Source organism: Passer montanus, unplaced genomic scaffold, assembly GCF_014805655.1.
Source record: "Passer montanus isolate IOZ18808 unplaced genomic scaffold, ASM1480565v1 scaffold2, whole genome shotgun sequence".
NCBI lineage: Eukaryota > Metazoa > Chordata > Aves > Passeriformes > Passeridae > Passer > Passer montanus.
Window position 1 is genome coordinate 18990008 of NW_024366591.1, and position 21904 is coordinate 19011911.

General features: G+C 41.6%; 1 long non-coding RNA gene across 1 annotated transcript; it reads left to right on the plus strand.

Moving 5' to 3' along the window:
• The first annotated feature begins 16748 nt into the window (after positions 1 to 16748).
• LOC120501086 lies at positions 16749 to 20008 on the plus strand. Its single transcript, XR_005627225.1, has 2 exons — positions 16749 to 16878; positions 19831 to 20008. It is a non-coding gene; the product is annotated as an uncharacterized LOC120501086 (long non-coding RNA).
• Positions 20009 to 21904: the final 1896 nt, after the last annotated feature.

Genomic DNA, 21904 nt, shown 5'->3' on the forward strand with positions numbered 1-21904 from the left:
AATACCCCTTTGAGGGAAATTCAAGTGAGAACATGAATGTGTTCACATTCTAGCTTTGATGGAGCAGAGGGGAGGAAATGGCACAGAGACATAAGGCCCCTGAATAATAGGACATGGGCTGGCAGACCTGAGAAGCAATACCATTAGAGTACTCCTCCAGATGTGGACAGCTGACAAACTTTAATGATGAAGGCTGCATCCAAGCCAGTTATGATGAAGTAATTAAATATCTTGCTCCATTTAATAAAGGAAGTATAGAAGAATCCAAATCTGTCTATAAATCACCTGTGCGCTGCCCTGCCAAGCTTCTACAGTGGCAGGAAAGGTGAGCAAAAGAAAAGACAAAACGTCAAAACTAAAGGACTAAGACCAATGGAAGTTTCTGTGCCAGGAAAGAATGGCTGTTGTAACCACATCTTAAGGAAAACAAAAAATACTATAGAAACTCCAAAGCCACGGGCCTGGAATCACAGCAGAGAAGGTTAAAACAGCACAAGAAGTCAGCATGAACACTGGTGCTTAGAGCTGAGCAAATCTTTAAATAAGTAATTAATTCTCTCTGTCTTGACTTTATATGCTTAATTTATCATTCAGTTCTTGTAACTTCATTTATTTTTCCTTTTCCTTGTTATAAGGCAGCAATAAAACAAGAAGTTGGAATTGAGTTCTTGATATTAAGAAAAGAGCTGATTAGTCTCTGAGACAAACTCTGGGCTTGGGCTGCCTCCACTTCTGCTGCTGCAGTAGTAATGCATACTCCCTTGAGAGGACAGATTTAGTCACTGAGCGCAACCTCTTTTTCAAGAGAAGAAAATGTAAAGAGACAGCAGTTTCTAGCAATAAAATAAAAACCAAAATAACATAAACCATTTCTCCCCAAGTCATTTCTTCCTCCTTCATTTCAGCTTTTTTTGAAATGGACAACCCATGCCCATTGATGAGATTTTGAGCTGTTCATGATTATTTGTAGTGCTTGAGAGAAAAGCTGATTTTGCACTTACATGTGTACAGCAGAAAATATATTTTCACCTTTTTACTTCACTCCAAAAATCTACCTGAAACATGCTGAGAAACTAGAAAAACATTCCTACAGATTTATCTCATTTGAAGACATTGTGAAACACTGGTGAGGAATGAAATGCTACAAAACCATATTACTTTATGATATAATTGTGAATTCAATGTACTGGAATGAGTAATTGAACTCCCCAAATTGCACTGTGATTTCTCCCTTCCCCTGTATGTGCATGGGTGTCTGTATTTTTGTACAGCCATAGGAAAGCTACTGTAAAAGGATGTTTTAGTGAAGTCTTTCAATTTACCGTTAACAAGTTTTTTGAGATGCATATACACTTTCCTCATTGCTAAGTGTCCTCTTTCAAAGATATCTTTGAAGTCCTACAATTTGAAGGTTAGAGAGCTTTTTGCATATCACTTAACCATTCTGATTGCTTCCTATTTCTTGACAAAAACACAGACAAGCAACTATTTTGTAAAACTATATTTTGAAATCTGAAGTAATTTCTAGGGATGGACATAGTTCCAAGGTGTACTGGAAGCTTGTATTAATCCTAGAAATCATAAATGGAAATGCTGGAGAAGTCTTCTGTTCACCAATAACACAGCTCACAACTGAAACTATCATTTTTTCAGCCTTCTGTGAAATAGAAGTACAGATGGTTGTCTATGTGCATAACATCAGCAATGCCCAAAGCAAAGAGATTACAAATACTTTACAGAGTCATTATCACCAAGTAAGTACTCAGGAGAATACAGAAAGGCAGAAATTCACCTCAAAGCTACAGAAGATGGTCATGGCACTCTATTTACCACTGTATTATTTGTTGCCATAACCTCTCAGAAAGGCCTGATCATTGTTCTAGAGCAGATTTCCTTTACTTTTTTTTTTTAAATAGAACAGGCTGGATTTTTCTTAGGAGGTCACTTTACAATGATGATATTTAACTTTGCAAATGTAATTAATTGCCGGAAACTATCTTACACAAACTGAATGCGTGGTCAAAGAGTTTGCAAAAAATTTCTGTGAAGATGAAAACTACTTGGCATATGCAGTGGTTAAAACCTTGTCTCTATAATGGTTCCATGATAAAAAATGGCCTCATGGATTTAGCATCTTCCAGGAGGGATTCACACTAACACTGTTGCAACTAACACACTAACACTGTAGCCAGGATACCTTTCCAACTCTATTTGTAAGGTGTGGCTCTTTCTTGATATTGCAGAGGACAGTAACCAAAGTTACCATTTTTGCTTCACAGGAGGAGGAAACGTCATGAAGATAATTGGCTGCTGAAGTCGGAAGAAATCAATCAGTGCGCACGTTTGTTTCACTGTAAGACCAGGGCCTGACACTTTCCAGGCTAAATGAACATCTTTGGACAAGCCTGTGGATATGCGGATATGTGGATATCAGGTTGAACAGCTCCGATACTACACTTTCCAGGCTAAATGAACATCTTTGGACAAGCCTGTGGATATGCCCAATATCAGGTTGAACAGCTCCGATACCTGCTGTTCTTGCTGAAGTCTCTCTTTAAACTGCTGCAGTCCTTCAGTTCTTGTGCTGCTGTTAGTTTCCCTGTCTGGCATGAACTTTTAACAACACAAGTATTTTGCTGAGATGTGGTTTGTCTTGAGCTGTGTTCCTTCAAACTGATTTTAGCATTATGTTTTACTAAGGTAGATCTATATGTTTTCAAATTAATACAGAATGCAAATTCCTTTACTGTATTACTGCATTTCAGCATACCATGTCAGGAAGGTACATGTCAGTAAATCCCAGAGCTGAAGTCTGTAATACTGTCTCTAGGACAAAAGAAAATATATTTATTTAGAAACATAGAAATATTTTCTGGATTTAAGTGCCGGTTGAACTGATATTGATGCTATCAGTTTCATCAGGTAGCTCTTGTTCAAATATGACAAGAAGTCATCACCTCAGTCACACAGAATGCCACCAGGCTCCAAGAGACCTGCATCACTTTGCTCCAGGTAATACAACTATATCCAATAGTTTTCGTTCTTGATGATTTCTTTCTTGCATCTCTTGCTGGAATAGGCTGAAAATTAATGTGTTACACTGGTGGATGTGATTACCCTGATCCGTCTGAAGCACATGATGACTTTCATCTGTTTTAATAGCTGCTGTAAACATGCAGGCAAAGCGGTGGTGTAGATGAACACAGAAAATAATCAAATCATCTGGTTTTGATGAAAGTGTGTAAAACTCTAAAGTACACTTAAAAAACATGAATCAAAAGTTTATTGAAAATATAAAGCAGCTTGTCCTCAGCAAATTCGTGATTTACACCAGATTTAAATGCACCATAACACACTTGGGTCAGCTTGAGAGAGAGTTGGTTTTGAATATCTGGAATAATACGTAAGGTGCAGAAAAAGTGTGCATTTGCAGCAAATCTGTTCTGATGGAGAGCAGCAATAATGAGGCCTCAGATATTTGAGCTCCTGGTGGCATGAGAACCATCCCAGGGACTTAGACATCAGTACAAGGATGCCCCATTTTCCAAGACAGGTAACATGAATGAATGCCTCTGAAAATCTCATTGAGAGTGCTGATATTTGTTGCAGGGGGCAAATCCTCCTCAAGCTAGGTATCTCCTAGGGCTGTAGAGATTCATTTCTACTTTTTTTCTACATCCATTTTTAAGGGGCTTTAGCTCTTAGAGGCAAGACAAAGGCTGTAAATATCCCTGGGATGGGACTTTGATGGGACTTTGTCCTGCACTCTGAACCAATTATAAAGGTGACTTTTATATGGACATAAGAGTACAAGAATCAGCAGGCGACTCAGATCTTGCTGCTCCACTGACCTATCTTAGATGGTGGCCGTTACCAGATAGCTCAAAGGAAGGTGTCAAAGCTGAAGGACTTTCTATTTAGGACTGGATTAAAACAAGAAGGGAGGTTTCATTCACTTTGTAAAGCTGTTATTATCTCTATGGTAATTCTGAATAGTTTAATCTCAATGCTAAACCTGATAAATTCTTGGCATCAGGGACTTCCAGAAGTGAAAGGCTTCCCTTGGATAATTACTGGTTATGTGACACCATTCCCTCCTTGACTTTGAATTTCCCACCTTTGAACTTCATTGCATGTCATTTTTTCTTGCATCACGATATAGGGAGTACAGAAATTCCTGACCTACTTTTTCTATTCTATTCATCACTTTGTATCATATTATCCTTTCCCCTCTTATTTGTCTAATTACTTAATTAAGAACTCCTCCATCTACTCAGTTTCTCATCAACTACTACTTAAAACCACAGCGGTTTTTTTTTTTTTTATGTGACTAAATTGTATGCTACAGACAGGAACAGGAGAAACTGAGGTGCCCACAGCTCTTTGTGGGAGCTGGGAACTGTTTCTGTGACAATTATTTTGTCTTGTCTTTGCTTCTAATAATGGTACATTTAGTCAAAGTCCTTGCTGGTCCTAGGTCTGCAAGATGTCCAAGTCCTGTTCTGAGCTGCTACTTCTTCACAAAAGCAGAGTCTGGAATTATATCCTGTCATAGGGCAGACCAAGAAGGGAAGAATTCTGTGCCTTCTTGTATGACTTCATACAGAAGTGCCAGATGCAACCAATCCATGACAAAATAATGAAAGGCCATTGATCGTGTAATACAAAATAAGGTCTGTCAAAATGCCTTTTTTTTTGGTGGTTTATTTTTTTTTTTCTGAAACAAAGAAAAGAGCACATTTGGAAGAAATGTTTTCTCTATAAGCCAAAATGTCTTTCCTATGTCTCAAACACTTATCAAACAGGAATGAAGTAATGACACTAAACTTTTGTTCGTTCAAGATAAAAATCACAAATAGCATGGCTAGAACACTGGTTTTTAGATGGTCCATTCAGAAGCTTGGCTACTCAGAGCCTTACTGTATTCCCAGTTATGTGGCACTGAAGCAGAAGTGCTGCGCACTCAAGATTCAGGGCAGAGCAACAGAGAACAGAATTAGACCCTCATGAAATCTTAATGCATTGTGAAGCTTTCCAGCTCACATATATACCCCAGTGAGACTGGGAAAAGCCTAGTTCAAAAACTGTCTAGCAATGAGAGGATATGGTTCAGTTCTGCTGTGATCTAATGAAAGATGAACCAAGCTTCTTAGAAGTCTCACAGGATTTTTACCTCAGTTTTTATAGACAGGTATGTAGATGGTATACCTAAATTGAACAAAAGAGGGGGAAGAAAAAGGTCTGGAATTAATTAAATATCTTCTCCTGGAATAGCCTCATAAAACTCTTGTCTGATTAAAGCCTCTAAAAACAAGTAAAAAAATGCCTGCCTACTAAAAAGCTAAAAATAAAGTTAAACAAAAGATGTTTTAAAGATGGCACCAAATAAGTGAGAGAATTCCATGAGCTTTTGGCTTAGTGGGCTGACAGCCTCTTTTAAATGGCAAATGCTTGAAGGTTCAGTTTTAGGACAGGTTGTTAGTTGCCCAAATAGCCTGAGTGCTCCCAGAGGCTGTTTGAGTGTGTGGTTTAGGGCTTGCTGCTCAGACAGGCTATACAGAAACACTCAAACGACCCTGCGCACTCTGACAGATCCTTCTGATTTATTTATATGAATAAGCCACCAGGCCCAGACTAAGCTCTTTAGATACTACTCATTTGTAGGTGGTTCTGCACATTATTCTTTTCTTACAACCACCAAACAAATTAATATTAGCACAGATATGCAATACTGTTGTTTTTCTTAAAAGCTGAGCATTCAGTGTTGAGAAGGCTTTGGAATATAACCTTAGAAAAACTAGGGCCCAGACCTCAAGGCTTCTAAGAAAGGGACAGTCATGAATCTGGATTATATTGTTGGCTGTGAAATGCAATACTGACTGTGTGAATACAATAAGATTAAATCTCTTGATTTAATCTCTTCGTGGTGGACATGATGCATATGGAGTACACTGTAGTTTCTCCATGTAATGCCCATATTGTAAAGGGTGGTGCACAGATGAACTGGGCTTGGGCCAGTGGCTGCTCCAGGGACTGCCTACTGATGTGCAAAAAGGATGGGGCATGTTTGACACTCAGTTTTTAGTGCTTTGAAGTTAACCATTGCTTGTAGTCATACCACATATATTTCTGTCAGCAGTGGATAGGTAATGAAATACAAGCATGTCAGGTTTCTCTGTCTCCCATATGCATTATCTCCCCTTTGGTGTGAGTGGGAGTGAAGCAAACGCAGTAATGAGATGAACTAATTTCCTCAATAGGCTTGAATTCAACTTCCTATATTAATCCAATATCCAAGTTGCTTTGCCTTCACTGTTACTTTAACTTAATTTAGCTAATTCTGGCTTGTTCAAGAAGATATGTACACAACTTCTTTTTAATTGACTGTGACATGCAGTGCTACTCTATTTCCTTAAACCTTAGTTTGGTTGCTTACCAGCTATGAATAGAACTGGTTATGGATATTTGGTCCTGGCTACTATTATTTTTCCAGTGACAGAAAGAGACCAACCACACCTGACTTCCAAAGTACCAATACCAACTGACAGTCAACTGACTGGACAAAGGAAAGCTTTTTCACAAGAAAATTCTGAGTTAGCCCACTTCATTTTTTTTTCTAAATTTTTGGGGTTTTTTTTAGTTTGGTTGGTTGGGGTTGGGTTGGTTTTTTTTTTTAGTTTGGTGGGGGGTTTTTGTTGGTTTTTCTTTGGTTTTTTTTGGGGGGGAGGGTTGGTTTTTTTTGTTTTTCGGTTTTGTTTTTTGTCCTTGGCAATAGCAGATATTGGCTGCCAGCCACACTGGCTCCCAGTTGGCTTTGAGAAGACCTGGTCTCCAGAGCTATTCCCTCCTTTGAAAGGATGAATGTATTCCTACCTTGTGTGAGTCACGAGTGGAACTGATCACTCCTTTTTTTCTGAGCTGGATACGGATGGTGCTTGATCAGGTAGGTTTTGCAGAGCTCTGAGTCAGCAAATCCTCAGCAGCTGAGTGTTCTGTGGCAGAACCAGGAACCAAGAGTTAAACACAGTAAGTAGGAAGACAGATATCTCAGGAGATGAGCAGTCATTTCTTCTCTAAAAGTGGCACAGTATCCAAGGAGGGTAACCTAGGAGGGATTTTGTCGTGCCTCCACATACACTGAGCAAGGCAAAAGTATTAAATATCCCTGATGAGAAGCTAAGCAGCATATTGTGGTGAGAAATGTCACCTCAGGAGGAGTGTGACAGTGGCAAAGAGATGTGCACAGAGAAATTATTAGAGTGGAGACTGCCCTTGAAGAAGGATTGACCCACACCTATGTGTCCAGCTCTCTGTTCTCTGTTATGGTGCTCACAGAAGTAACTGAAAGAGGCTGCTTTAAACTAGCCATTGAATGCTAGACCATACACTCAGTGTTCTAGGAGAGCCAGAAATGCATATTTTCTGAGTAGCTCCATGCTACAGGTCACTTCCCAATTGTCAGTGGTCTCCAAATTCTCTCATTTCACAGGCTCCTCTATGAAATTGCTCCAGTAAGGCATTAGAACTGCAGATGCCCTTGGCATTTGGAAGAGGCATCTACAGTATTTGATTTTTTTAGCTTCCTTCTGCTTCCTTGCCCTGTTATCCCTGGATTCTGTGTCTACCTCTTTCTTGGTCCTGTCTCCGTACCAATCCTTTAGCCAAAATGATCCAATTGTCACTGAAAACCCTCTGCTTATATGCTGAACATCTCTGCATGAGCAGACCTCATTATCATGTGGCAAGAGGTCATTTACATATGCAAATCAGGTTAATGAGAGCAGAACTGTAAAAGGCTTCATTCCAGAAGCATTTGCATATCTAGCTTTAGAAATATTTGAGTGCTCTGCCCCTAGCTGTGCAACCAGGACACAGAAGCCCTGGCAGTATGTCTTCGGTGGCGATTATATCCACAGACAGCTGCCATCCTGGTTTGCAACAGCCTCTGTCTGAGGTGCTGGCTCGTTTGAACACAGAGGGTAGTTGTGTAATGTGTGCTTCTGCACCAGACTACTAAGAAGCAGTTAAGCCTTGGCCCTTATTGGGACAACATGTGGGCTTCTGACAGGTAGATATATGCATTTCAGTATGAAGAATACAATTTCCTACGGTGCTGTCAGGAATGCACGCCCGGTGTATGATGAATGAGGAAAACAATGCAGGTGCCAGGCATGGCTGTCTAAGAACACACTGTGTGTGACACAGCACCGTGCAAAATACTGATCGCGTTTATTCCGTAACTAACCGGGCCTTTAGCCCCCAGAGCACAACGAGGGATCTCTTTTGGATGTTTGTAATTTACCCATGAGAGAGCTCCAATTCCCTCCTCTGCCACAGATAGAACAGACTGCCCCCAGTCCCTCTCTTAGACAGGTTCTGGGCAAGCATGTTAGTTGCCTTCTGACTGTCCAATTGTGAAGCAAATTTGCACAAAGTGTTCCTTAGAAGAAGCATCTTTTGCTGATCCTTTTATTTTTTTTCAGCTGTTTTGTTTTCAGGAATATGAATGCTTTTTCACTGTAAAGCTTTCCCAGGTATTGCTCTCTGCCAGGGACTTCTGTGCCTGATTCAGGGAGAAAAGGCAATTACATCATAATTTCTGAGAAAAGTTACTGATTTTCCCTTTGCTCCTGGCCAGTCCTTCTGAGTAAGCTAAGCATGTTTCTGGCACATCCCAATGACTAATATAAGAAAAGACATTCCGTCTGGAAGAGGTATTTCTCTGCCTTGACACATAGTACTACAATCTATACAGCTGCCAGGCAAATGCCAGGTGGGCAGCCTCAGCGTCAGCTTGGTGCATGGTTTTGGTGATGACCCTGTATGCATTAGTCTGGAACAAGCTGGGATCTTTACCAGCTCCTCCAAAGCACAGGATCTAAAGTGAAATGCCTTCATTTATGCCTTCATTTTATCTCTACCTCCACTTATTATGGACACACAGATGACAGAGAACAATTTACCATAATTCAAATAATAGTGTTCAACTGTTCAACAGTATGTCCATTCCCATATGCTACTGTCCACAGATTCTCTCTCATTCGGCCTTACACTCTAACCCTACTGACTTAGTGTGGGTCAAACTCCACTGCAGTAACTCCTTGGAGTGATTCCTGTATTGCAACACTTTGCCTGTAGCTATTCTCAACAGCTCTAACATGACAGACAAGATTAATTACCTGTGCCCATAGGAGCAAGAATAGCTCTTACACCTTTGTGGAACCTGGGACTGAGCTGGTTTCTGCCTCTCAGCTGATGGCTATCACAGAAGACTCTCTGTCCACATACAGTACACAAACACTTTGACATTTGCCTACTTTATGACACATCAGTGGACGGGCACCACCATCTAATAAACCAGATGCTTTTTGCATGCAGTTGGTCTGCAGACTGAAGATGAGATTCTCACACTTGTCATGAAGCACGAATCTACCAGTGTGCCTGGATACCCCTTAAGGCCTATGCCTGTGTGCTCACATGTCAGAGGTACAGCCTGCAGCTGAGCAACCTATCTTACTGATAGCACAGCTGGATGTGGTCATGACTTCATTGCTGACAGCTCAGAGCTATGAGAATCCCCTCCTGTTTAAAAGCACTCTGTAGTGAGCACTCAGCATCCCTGCTGTGACCCCAGATTGTCACCTTTGGAAGCTGATCTCTCAGAAGAGCATTCCATTGTTTCAGAGCAGAATTGTCCTACTCCGTTCAACAAACTCTGCCACACAGGTTTGCTAAGAGAAAAGAAAAGCAAAATACAAATTGGTAAAATAAATACCTATGGGGCTAATGAGAGTTGATGTCTTTTTTCCATGTTTGAATCCTACTTTTCAACTACGAAAATTCAAATTTAAGTAGCTCAAACTTACTGTCTTTGTTGTTTCTGGAGGTGTGTCTTCGTTTCCCTGAATATCCCCTTTCCATTACGCTCACGTTTAAAGCTTCTCACACAGAATACAATTTACCTTCTTGTGTAGCGTGAGATCAGAAGCCAGAGATTGTTTAGTAAACGACGGCTTAGGAGGTGTTCTGTTTTACATAAGCAATAGCCTAAAAGCAGCCAAACCAGAAGGGCAAAGAAAATGTAATCACTTCTAGGAAAAGGGAGCAGTCCTCTCATTATCATTCATTTGCTGAAAATATGTATGGATTTTTTTAGGTATTAATAATAAACAGTTTCTCAGTGGATCACTCTTCAAGTTGATAATATATCTTCCGTATTTTGCTTAAAATCCAGCTCTCCCTATCTTGAGAGTACTGAGCTGATTTTATTGCCAATCCTGAAAAGTGTTAACAGGAGTAAATCTCCCCTCAAATTACTGCTGTTGTTCCCTTGCCCTGAGCCAAATTCACTGCTAAGCACCTCTGACCACACAGCCCATATAAACGTACATAATAGAGGAAATGCCTCACATTTGCTTATTCTCACAGAATTAGGAAAAAACCTCATATAAACCTATGTTACTGTAGTTTTTGATATATAAACATATATATTTGGCTATAGCTTACTTCTTCATACCACATGCTAAATATTCAACAGAAAAACTAAAGTCAGATATGCAGATGCCAAAAAAAAGTGCGTAACATCCAGAGAAAGAAAGAGGGAAACTGGAGCCATTTGGCGGTGTCAGTTTTCATTGTGTATTACATTGTGGGAGAGCTTTTGAACTCTGGTATGGAGGAGCTTTATTAGAAACCCATTCTCCTCTGACCTCTGGAGGCCTAGTCCTATACATGAGCAAGCCAGGTGCCAAAAAGAAATGGGGAGACTCATACAGAAGAGCGTTTCTAAGGTTTGAGCCAAACACGGTGAACTACAGCAAGCAGGATTGCTACCAACAAGTTTAAATATTCCTGCCAGATGTTTCTTACTTTTTTTCCCATCTCCTATATTAATGTCCCCTATTTTATTTCTCGCTTTAACATCTCCTTTGTTTTTGCAATTCCTGTGATATACTGTTCCTTCCTTCTTCTTTTGCTGTTCTGATGTCACCTATTTCTTCTTCCTAATTCTCATCTTATTATAGACCTTCTCTGTGTCCTGTTTTCCTCTTCTCCTTATTTACCTCCTTTCCTTACTCCTTATTTACCTCCTTGCTCTCTCTGACTTAGAGTGGCATAAATTCATGCAAAAACTTAATATAACTATGATGAACTTCAGAGAAAAAAGCGAAAGAGCAAATTCTCCTTATTTACCTCCTTTCCTTACTCCTTATTTACCTCCTTGCTCTCTGACTTAGATTGGCATAAATTCATGCAAAAACTTAACAATATAACTATGATGAACTTCAGAGCTCATCATAGTTATAGCGAAACAGCAAATGACTTTGTATTATATTAGTTGGAATTAGTAAGCATTCTTACAGAATTCCAGCTCAACAAAAGTGCTACCACTTATGTATCTGGAGAGTTGGGAGTTTAATTTCATTTTCAGTGTTGCACTTTGCTTAGTCTTTGCTGATAGACTGACAAAGCAACCTGGTTGAAAATGAAATGATTTCAACAACTGTGAAATACTGCATGACATAACAGCCAACATAAAGCCATCATTCTCTGTGTTTACATCGGTACTGATTCTTAACAGCATGCTGTTAGCTCAGCATAAAGCTCTGCTGCTCTGAAACAATTCAGGTACAAGGACAACTCTTTTACAGCCAATCATGCTCTGTCCCTACAAAGAATTATTATATCAATCTAAACTGGCATGTAAGTTAATGCTCACCCCTCAGCAGCGTAAATTTACATTGCAACCCACAGACTTATTCATCTCCCACCGCTGAGAATCATAACCCCATGATCACTACATGCACATCCACACTATCCAAGAATCAATGCCTGCTACAGCTTTATACGTATTATCAAATCCAGTTGCTTGTCAATTAACCCAGTACAACATCTGCATGAAGGATTTAAATAAGGAGCATCATATTATGCTGTGTGATCAATAAAGTGAAAATGCAGGCACTGACAAGGCTTACCATTTGGCCTGATACCACAGCATCCATCTCTCTGAATGGAAGTTATTTATGCTCCCACTGAATTATGGCTTGTATTCAAATATTGGCAAAGATGCAATGTACAAAAAGTGTAACATCTACAGTATGCTGTGGTTGGCTACAGCTCTTGGGAATCTCTTAAAAGAGTAATTTCTCCTTCAGGAGCACGCACAGCTCATTTCAGGACTTAGGAGCGGTTCCTTTTCATCTCAGACAAAAAGGTACTACTGAAAAAATTACCAGAGGAGCAGATATGTTCTTCAGCACACACGTGTACAGTGGAAAGAACACCTTTCATAGTGCTGGCTAAACAGAAACTTCATTAATTAGAAAGAATCCTGACTTCCATAAAGTAAAACAAGGTTCAGACTTTTTCCCCATCAGGAAGAGCAAATGAGGTGATGAGAATAATTAAATGCATCACATTGACAAATGAGTTCACTCTGGACATTAGAAGAGAATTAAGCTCCTTTATCACTCAAAATAACAAAACTGCCCTCAGTACAGTGAGATGTCCCACATACAATCAGTAAGAGCACATGGAACTACTGTCCTCCCAGTTAATTTGGCAGCAGTGGCATTGGCTTCTCAAGTTGGAAAGGAATCCCCTGCTCTTGAACAAACTGGTGATCTGCAAGTTGTGAATGAGAAAAAAGGAAACCTATCCTGTTAAAGGACTGCAAGCAAGGGATATAAAGTATGTTTAACTCAAAATTTAGGCTCTGTGTCAAATAACTTCTTACCAGCTTGTGATAGAAGCATTTCCACTAAGAAATATTCCAGTGGAAACAATTTGGTTATAGACCGATAGACTTCGGTAGTACCTATGGAACAAACCTGTGGCATGGTGCTGCTACAGAAGCCAGGTGTGATGCATATTAGAGGAAAGAGAGGCTGCCTAGTGTCCATTGCTCAACTCAAAAGAAACTCAGAAAACAAACACCGGTGGAGAAGACCTAACATCTGGGAAATGCGTATCTACACAAGCATTGTAAAAAACACACTACTGTTGAACCTAGTGTTAGTTCATTCTACAGGCTGACTATAGATATCAGTGCCCACATCCACTGCCACTGCAGGCAGTGGAAGCTCTTCCATTGATTTTAATACCACAGACTATGAAGTTCCATAAATACTTTTTTCTTCTACCTCACTCTCCCACAAAATAATTTTTGGCTGATGAAGTTTTTACTCCCACTCTTCCGAGCGCATTATTTCGAACCCTTGATACTTCACATGTGAATACATAACATAAGCCCTATCAAAACATACAGAGACAACTTCCAAGTCACTCCTGAACATTACGAAAATTCATGAGCTCCCTAAATTTGAGAATGTGGCTTGGTACAGCAGGACAGCAAACCAAAATGTTTGTTTCTAAACTCCCTAGGTCCCCAGTATATCCAAGCGTAAGGTCTCTTAGGAATCTCATATCTTCAGGAAAAGGGCAACCTAAAGACCAAAGTGCTTTTTCTGGTTGTGCTTTAACAAGTGAGAACACAGCTAAGATTTTGGATTTATAAACATTTGGCTGATTTAATGGCACAGGGCCTTTCTGAAACAAAAGTTAAAATGACCTCTCTGCCTTTTGTTCAATTCTTATATTAAGTTCACAGCACTGTATGTAGTCCTCCACTCTTGTTTAGAGCTCAGATGGTTTTGCACACACTAAGGATGTATTTTATTGAATATTGACTTACGTGTTTTGCAATATACTTATTCCTGGAGTAGATGTAGCCTCTGAGAAACGAGGCTGCCATGGAAAACTGGAAGACTCACAAGGACTGTAGGCTGCATCTTTGAAAAATGTTGCCATGGTTGCAATGGAGCGAACCTACTTCCTCTGGTTCTGCCACAGAACCTGGAGCCCTTGATGAGGTGGGTTGTGCAACCAGCCAATCAAGGGGACATAAGGGTGTGGGAAACAGGAATATAGCTACAGAGAGATTTGGGAGTCAATGGACAGGTGACCCAAACTACGATGCTGGCAATGCAGCCCCTTGAGAAAGGATGACCTCTCCTCTCAAACCATGTGGCAAATATCTTCTGAGAGGTGAAGAGTACTTGTATGAGTGTGTGTGTAGGTGGTGTTAGCCTGACCATGACAAGGTCAGGAGTCAAAACTGTTAAGCGACAGATGAATGTTCTTGTGGCAAAATGTAGTAAGGAAAAATTTGCTTAAGTGGTATGGAAAGATATAAAAGGCTGTTCATCAGTAATGGAAAATAAGACAAAGTAAACTTTCTATAAACAATCATCTCTTCCTCTTGGTAGATTCTGTATGAATATGTCTGAGAAACAAAGAGACTGAAAAACTCCTGAAGATCTCTCCTATGGCAAACTGAAAAGCTATGGCATGCTGTACACATCTAGAGAAAATGGCATCTCTCTCGTAGTACAACACAGCTTTCTACTGAGATACTGGCCTGTAAAAATCAAAAATTACTTATTTTTACAGAAATCATCCAGACAAAAACATATACTCAACTGCCAAAACTATAGTCCCTCAAAGCAAGGGGGCATAAGAATAAATACACACCTTAGTTTTGCAGAGAGAACCACCATGACTCTGTAAGTGTAAACAGCATAAGCAGTAGGTAATAATGCTTGTTTGTCTCACCTTAAAATATAGGGGAGATATCAGAGCAGAGAAACAGGTGGTTGTGTAAGCTGCACAAGTCTTTTTATCTGTGTCTTATATTAAGCATTGCCAGGCTATAAAGAATCAGGGACACAAGTATCAAGAGAGCTAAAATAAAACAATACCAGTGATGGTCATAATAACACATTTATGTTTCCTTTCCTTTTGGTTCAGAGCTGCTACAGCACACAACATAAGTTTGTGCTGAAATCAGAAGACCAGAAACGGACATTTTCCTTTTAGATTAAAACCAAAATTCTTACTTGACTTGTATAAATGGAACTTTACAGAATTTCTACCACAGAACATCAGTTCACCAAACAATCATGACAGCTGACAACACTGTATTACAAAAACTACATTTAGGAAACAAGGAAAAATTGTGCACTGGTGTAAATCACAGCTACACCTTGTTCAAAAGGAGCCACATGCTCAATGTCAAAAATGGGCAGAACTCCAAGTAAGATGTGTACTTGTCAATTAGTGGATGAAATTTAATCTGTAAGGGAAGAAACATATTGCACATGGGAGAAGAGAGCTCAGGGAGGGGTAATATCCAGACACAAAAAAAATCTCCCATTTTGTTGAAATCCCCAAAGAGGTAATGACAAGGGATAGTGGTGACTATCGATGGACAGTTTTTGGCTGATTCACGTGAAATGATGTTGGCAGAACATACCCAGGTCTTACCTCTGCTGAACTGGCAGGCTGGTTTGTGCAGGATCCCAGCCTGAGCAGGCTTGGGCGAGTTTCATGGCATTTAGGGGAACATTTGTGTGCATTTTAGGAAAGGAGCTGAAGGCTGCCAAGAGCAAGCCCTGCCTCAGCCCCCACTCCTGAGTGAGGGTCTGTGGAATACCTAAAGTGGGGGGCCATGGCTCTTGGTACCCAGCACTCCTGAGGCAGCAGAGCCTGTGCCCAGGCCGACCTGTTCATCTAGAGAAAACTGAGGGGACCTCATTAATGTGTAAAAATACTTAAAGGTGTGTGTGGGGGGAAAGTGTGCAAGAAACTGAAGCCAGGCTCTTGGTGCTAACCATTAGGACACAAGGAGCAATGGGAAGAAACTGATGCACAGAAGTTCCACAAGAATGTGAGGAAAATTCAGTACTGTGGGGTGATGGTGCACTGGAACAGACTGCCCAGAGAGGTTGTGGAGTCTCCTTCACTGGAGATATTCAAGAATCATCTGGACACAATCGTGTGCCCTGTGCTCTAGGATGACCCAGCTTAGACAGGGAGGCTGGAGCAGATGACCCACTGTAGTCCCTTCCAGCCTTCCCTATTATGTGATTCTGTGATCCTTTATGCAGCATAAAATTTGAGTTCTCTGTTTATGTTTTACATCTCCTTGGCCAAACCGACAGAGATATTTTACTTCAGAGAAGCTGAAGACAGGTGAAGCGAGGGGACACGGCCTGCCGGGGACGGTGCGGGAGCCCCGTGAGGGGCTCGGCTGGAGAGGCCGCAGCTCCGACCCAGCCGTGACTTTCAGAAGTTGCGAGGGGACGCTACGAGCCGCCTTGAGCCCACGGGGGAGCTCCCCCGGCTGAACCTACGCCTCCTCCCGACGCCACCGAGGCAGCCGAAGGCGAGCTCCCACCCCGCGCCGCTCCGGAGCTCCAGGCCGGGTTTTGCGGGCGGCCGCGCCCCGGCGGCAGAACGAAGCGCGGCTGGGGCGCGGCGGTGCCTGCGCGGGGCCGGGCTCGGGAGGGGGCAGGGAGCGCCCGGCGGGAGCCGGGCCACGGGGACGGTGTCCTCGGCCCGGGTGCCCCGCGGGAGCCAGCAGCATTCCGGGGTCGGAGCCGGCTCTCCGCGCTGGGCCCGCGGCTGTTCCGCCCTTCCCGCCGCTGCTGGCGGGCGCGGGCGCTCGGGCTCCTGGCGGAGCGACCCGGAGCCGCTCCCGGGTCCCGCGGGCTGTTCCCGCATATTGTTTCCCTGAGAAGTGCCGGGAGGCGGGGGGTGGGAAGGGGGATCTGCCTGCAGTTGCTCCACGTGCATCAATAGTTGTCAGTAACACCAAACTGACGTCATCCTCGGGTAAAAAGATCTCTCTTTTGTTCTCGTTCCCTCCCACCACTTCCCCCCCCCGCTTAAAAATCAAAAGCCAGAACATTTGCAAAAAATAAAAATAATAAGAACTCCTCTCCCCCACGTTAATTGCAATGCAAAGGGAGATGTTGCATTACGGATCCTGCCTGGGCTGTGCTGGGCTCTAATGAATGCGCCGAGCCTTTGATCTGGGTGAGTCAGTTGGGTTCAGTTGTGCCGGAAGGTTAGTTGCACATCCTGGCTGATCTGAAATTCGATCAGCAGAGGGGGCAAAGAAAAAGAAAAGCATTTTAATGGGAATCAATAGAGGATCACAGGGTCCTGGAAGGAAATAGGTGTTGATTAAAGATGTGTGGGTTTTGTTCTCGTTTTTCTTTTTTTTTCCTTTCTTTATTTTTTTATTTTTTTTCTTTTTTCCATGTACACGACTTGTTTAAAAATAAATAAACACCAAAAGCAGCCCGGCAGAAACGAGGGAGGGCAGGCTGGAAAACAGCTTTCCCAATCACCCGTGTGTTTGTGTTCCAGGGAGGCAGTCAGCAGACCGGGAGTTTGTGCAATGCTTCAAGCTACAGCGCGCAAATTTAAAGCAGTAGGCTCCAAAGGATAGCTCCGGATCTCACTGCACTGCATTTCTGTGCCTGAGCTGTTTACTAGTGCATTATTAAATAAGCCCAAAACACTCGCCCCTCTCCCCCCAAGCCAGCTTGTTTTTTCTCCCTCCCACTTCACCTCCCCCCCTTTCCTGCCTGCTGCCGAGCCACAGGGATTCGAGGTACTCGACATGAAGGCGCAGACCTGTTTAGTTGCAGTCATAGGTTTCAAAGCTAAACTTTCTAGGCACGTTTCCACTGTTTAGGAAATACTGAGCTGGAAGGTTCTTTATATGTTGCCTGACTTTACGTGAAAAGAGGGAATTACAGTTGTGTTGAACATTTTTTCACTCAGAAGGAGGTGAGTCAACTTCCTACACAAAGGCTTGAATCACCCACCCTGCACATTGCAATAAAATCCGGACTCTCTTCCATTCATGTGTTCGTGTACACATGCACGTGCAAAAATGAGGTTTGCAGCTGAAGAGCTGGGAGAAGCTGCTGTTTAAAGGCTGAACATCCCTGTCGTGATTATATGCTGGCTGTCATCATAGAAACAGGGCATTGCTGCACCACGGTGGTCATGTTTTTATCCACATGGGAAACCTTCCGATCAGTTCAACTTTCTTGTTGAATTGCCATTTCTTCTGGTTTTGCATTCTGGCATGGCTCTCCCTACCTGCTGCTAAAGATTTCCACATAATTCAGAACTGTTGCTGTTAATGGCATTGCAGTGGTGTGTCCAAGTCCCATGGAGAGCATGAATTTATGCAGGTACTCATTAACAGGCAGCCTTTCAAATGGGGACACTGAGTAGGAGAAAGGACCTCCCAGATGTAAGGCCAAAGAGGTTTCCTGCCTCCCAGGTAAACATAGGCCATGCTGTCTCACCATGGTGGTGTTTGAACATCCTTATCAACAGCTGAATTGTAGTTGCAGTGATGATTTCCTTTCTGAGTATGAAATAGAAAACACTTGTTCTACCTTTATAGCTTTTGCTCAGTGTTTGTTTAAACTAAAAATGTTTTGGGGCACATTTTTGGATATTCAGACTCAGATATGATGAGTCTGGATACTCATCATAATTTGCCTCCAATTTTTATATATATATATAAAATATATAATATATATATATATATATGTATATATATGTGTTAGTCAATGTTTATTTTGGTGATCTTTGAAGAAAATAGTTTCAAATTTCTTTGAAAAGAAAGGCAGTGTTAGATAACATGGTCTACATGACCAGATACATACATTTTATAATAGTATGAGGATTTCTTCTCCTATGAGATAATTCGTTTATTTTAAAATTATGATGACAATGATAATAAATTCTCTATTTGCTGCAGGACAAAATGCAATAAAAAATGGGATATGACAAGTGCCATTGTCACTCACTATCCTGTGAACACATGGAAGACAATGGAAGGTCAACTACCTAAATTAGATATGTACCTCTTCTAGGTTTGTGCTCATGGAAGGTACCAGATTAACAGCCTAGGAGAATGAAGGGTTTCTTTTATTGTCAGAACTGGTACAATAATGGGATCTTTCCCACACCTTACTTTACTCGTACTGCCTCAAACCATTTTTCGGAATAGACCACAATTACAATTACCCAGAACCTGCATAGACTTGTGTTCTTAAATTTATTTGTAGAGCTAAGTCATTAGTACTAAGAGGCTGTAGAGACCTGAGAGCTGTGGAGGCTGAGCTATCTGCTGAGAATGCTAAGAAAGTTGTGAATTATTCAATTTTTATGTGAATACTTGTGAAATACCACTGCAACATTTCATATAAGCCAACATTCAGCAGATTACCTGCATCCATTCTGGCCTAGATTTGATCTATGAATGAATGGCTCTCAAGCCCTTAAAAATGCCCTGGGCAATCCTGTTCTATTATCTCCACCATTGTTTTTCCATCCAGATACCAGAGGGATGAGCACAATCAGCAGAGAAAATGAAAATCAAATTGCCTACCAAGAGCTGACCATATGGGGCAGCTGGTCGCTGCTTCCCAACCCCCTGCCTGATGTCTCTTCCCTGCCTCCGATGATGTGCTACTGAGTGCTAGTCAGTCCCCGTCACCCCTTCCAAATCTGTTTTTATGCTGCAGACAAGCAAATTTCCTCAGGTTTTGTATTTTCTGAGAATTTATCCTCTTTTACCTCCAGTTTTCTTGTTTCTCTGCAGACTAAAACTGTTTGGTGTGCCCCCCTCTGCTCCCCCCCCACCCCGCCTACTTTGAATATGAACACTGGGCCTAGAAATAAGGAAAGGAGGCCAAGAGGAAAATGTGTCTCACTGAGACTTGCCAGATATCCAAGTTGCATGTGGAGAGACAGAGCTTCAACTCATGTGTCTGGCTCGGACAGCAGCATAGACCATTAAACATCCTGCTGTCTGTCTTGCACTGTCCCAACAGCAGAACCCCTCACACTCATACCTGATGGGCTGGGGGGGAAGGGAGGGGTTGGAGTAGTTGGGGTTGCTGCCATGTTGAGCTGAGGTAGATCTGGTGGGTTATTGTTGATTTCTGTGCCCAGGGAGGCATTTCATGCTACACCATAAGAATGAGGACACTGGGAGGAGGAGAGGTGTCTGCAATCAAATTGTCACCTTTCATGGTAGAGGAGCAGTGCAAGTTTCCTCCTGCCAGCTTGTCCCCTTAGAGTCTCTGACCCTTGGTTTCTGCAGGGTTCTACAACAGTGATTGGTGGTAAGTAGTTGTTGTTGTCATTATTATTATTATTATTATTATTATTTTGCTGCTTCATGGCAGTTCACACGGCCCAGTAAAAACTGGATCCCACTGTGCTTGGCACTGTCTAAACTGTGGTACTGTGTCCTGCCACCCAAGGGATTTGCAGTCTAAATAGGCGGGCCAACAAGGTGAGACAGAGGCATACAGGAGAAAACCCCAACCAACTACTGGAAAAAAATCCCCACGTGTTGACTTACAGGCTGACTGGTTTTTGACAGTTCCAAAATAGGGTACAGTTTAAAATACCTGTGTTGCTAGATAAAAACACTCTCCTCCCCCAGGCAGATTAACAAAAATTAACAGAAAAAGTGCCGAGGTGTGTCTGCCACAGTACCTTAACACATTTCTCTGTGCTTCATTGTTCTCAGTCTTTGTTCTCAGATCGTGGAACACACAGATTGTGTAATACCTCTATTCTGGGACACCTAGGTTAACACAGTTACTCTCAGCGGGGTGAAGGAGGAACTCTGCGGTAGCTTTAGCTGAAAGTGTTTTACTTCTTGTGGTTTGTGTCCTGACTTTCAGTAATCTTGAGAATTTGAGGACATGCATACATTTATCAGTCTGACAGTTTTGAAAGTGCAAGCATTCTAAATGTTAATAATCTTTTTTTTATGTATGTGTTTGATCTGTAATTTATTTTGTACAATAGAAATATTTTTACAGCACTTGCCATACAAGCACCACCTCATTCTACTGACTGTGGATAGGAGATAGATGATAGCAGCATGTGCTTCCATGCAAAAAAAGAAAGAAAAAAATAAACCTGCTATTACATTAATAGCATCCTGTGACAGAGTCATGAAAAGTTTGTGCATTGGCTCAGCGCCTCTCTGCCTGGAGTGTCAAAGCTCCTGGTTTCTCCTGTGCTCTGGTGGGGAAGCCGTGGAGAGACAGAAGAGCAATTCCAGATTCTGTGCTGCGAATGCTTTCCTTTCCCACCGGCTGGCTACATCCATGCGTGCAGAGCTTTTGATTAGATCTGCTGTTTTGCCTATGGCAATCTTCACTGCAAACGTCCTTCGTCTATACATCATTTCAGCATCTATACATGATAAGATTGCCACCTTTTATTACAGTAAAAACAGGAGTTTTCTTCTCAATAAGCTGTGCTCCTTCCTCAGCTCTCCAACCACCCCTAGGGGAAGTGAGAAGGACAGGAAAACTTTGAAAAACCTTTTACCTCTTTGTTTGGCTTGGAAGAATATGGGAAGAATTTTTTGTAAAATCCAAGGCAGACATTCATAAAAGGGGACTTGCCTGGGTGGCATAAAAGTGAGAAACTTGGTAAAGTAGGTACATGTAAATACACACAAATTACTTAACTGATACATTCACATTTTTTTCTCTTCAAGAAAAATTACATCCATGTATTTCTTAGCTTACATCTCACTTTCAGTCTTTGTTTCCCCTGTTACTTTTAACACCAGGGTCTCGGAGCATTACAATGCCTTGCAGCATTACAGTCTTCCTTTTTCACTGTGAATAGATTTGTACTGCAACTAGGCAAGTTCTAGTATATTACATGAGAATGAATAAAGACATTAGTGTACAGAAAATGTGAAAAGAGAAAGGCAGTAGATATGAATAAGCAAATAAGTAACTTAATCACATTTTCCTTTGAATGTACAAAATATACTGAGGATCACATCACTAAAAAGCCACGTCTGCTGAAAAAGAAGTGGGTTTTGTGTAAAAACAGATCATGCATCTGTTTGTCTCTCAGTACTTTAAATAGCCAAAGTATGCAGTCATTTTGCTTTTACTCTACAATTAGACTTTGGACTAGGACAGAAGTGTATGTGAGAAATATTGCTGTATGTAGGAAACGAACGCTTAGGCCAGGTAGTTCAGCT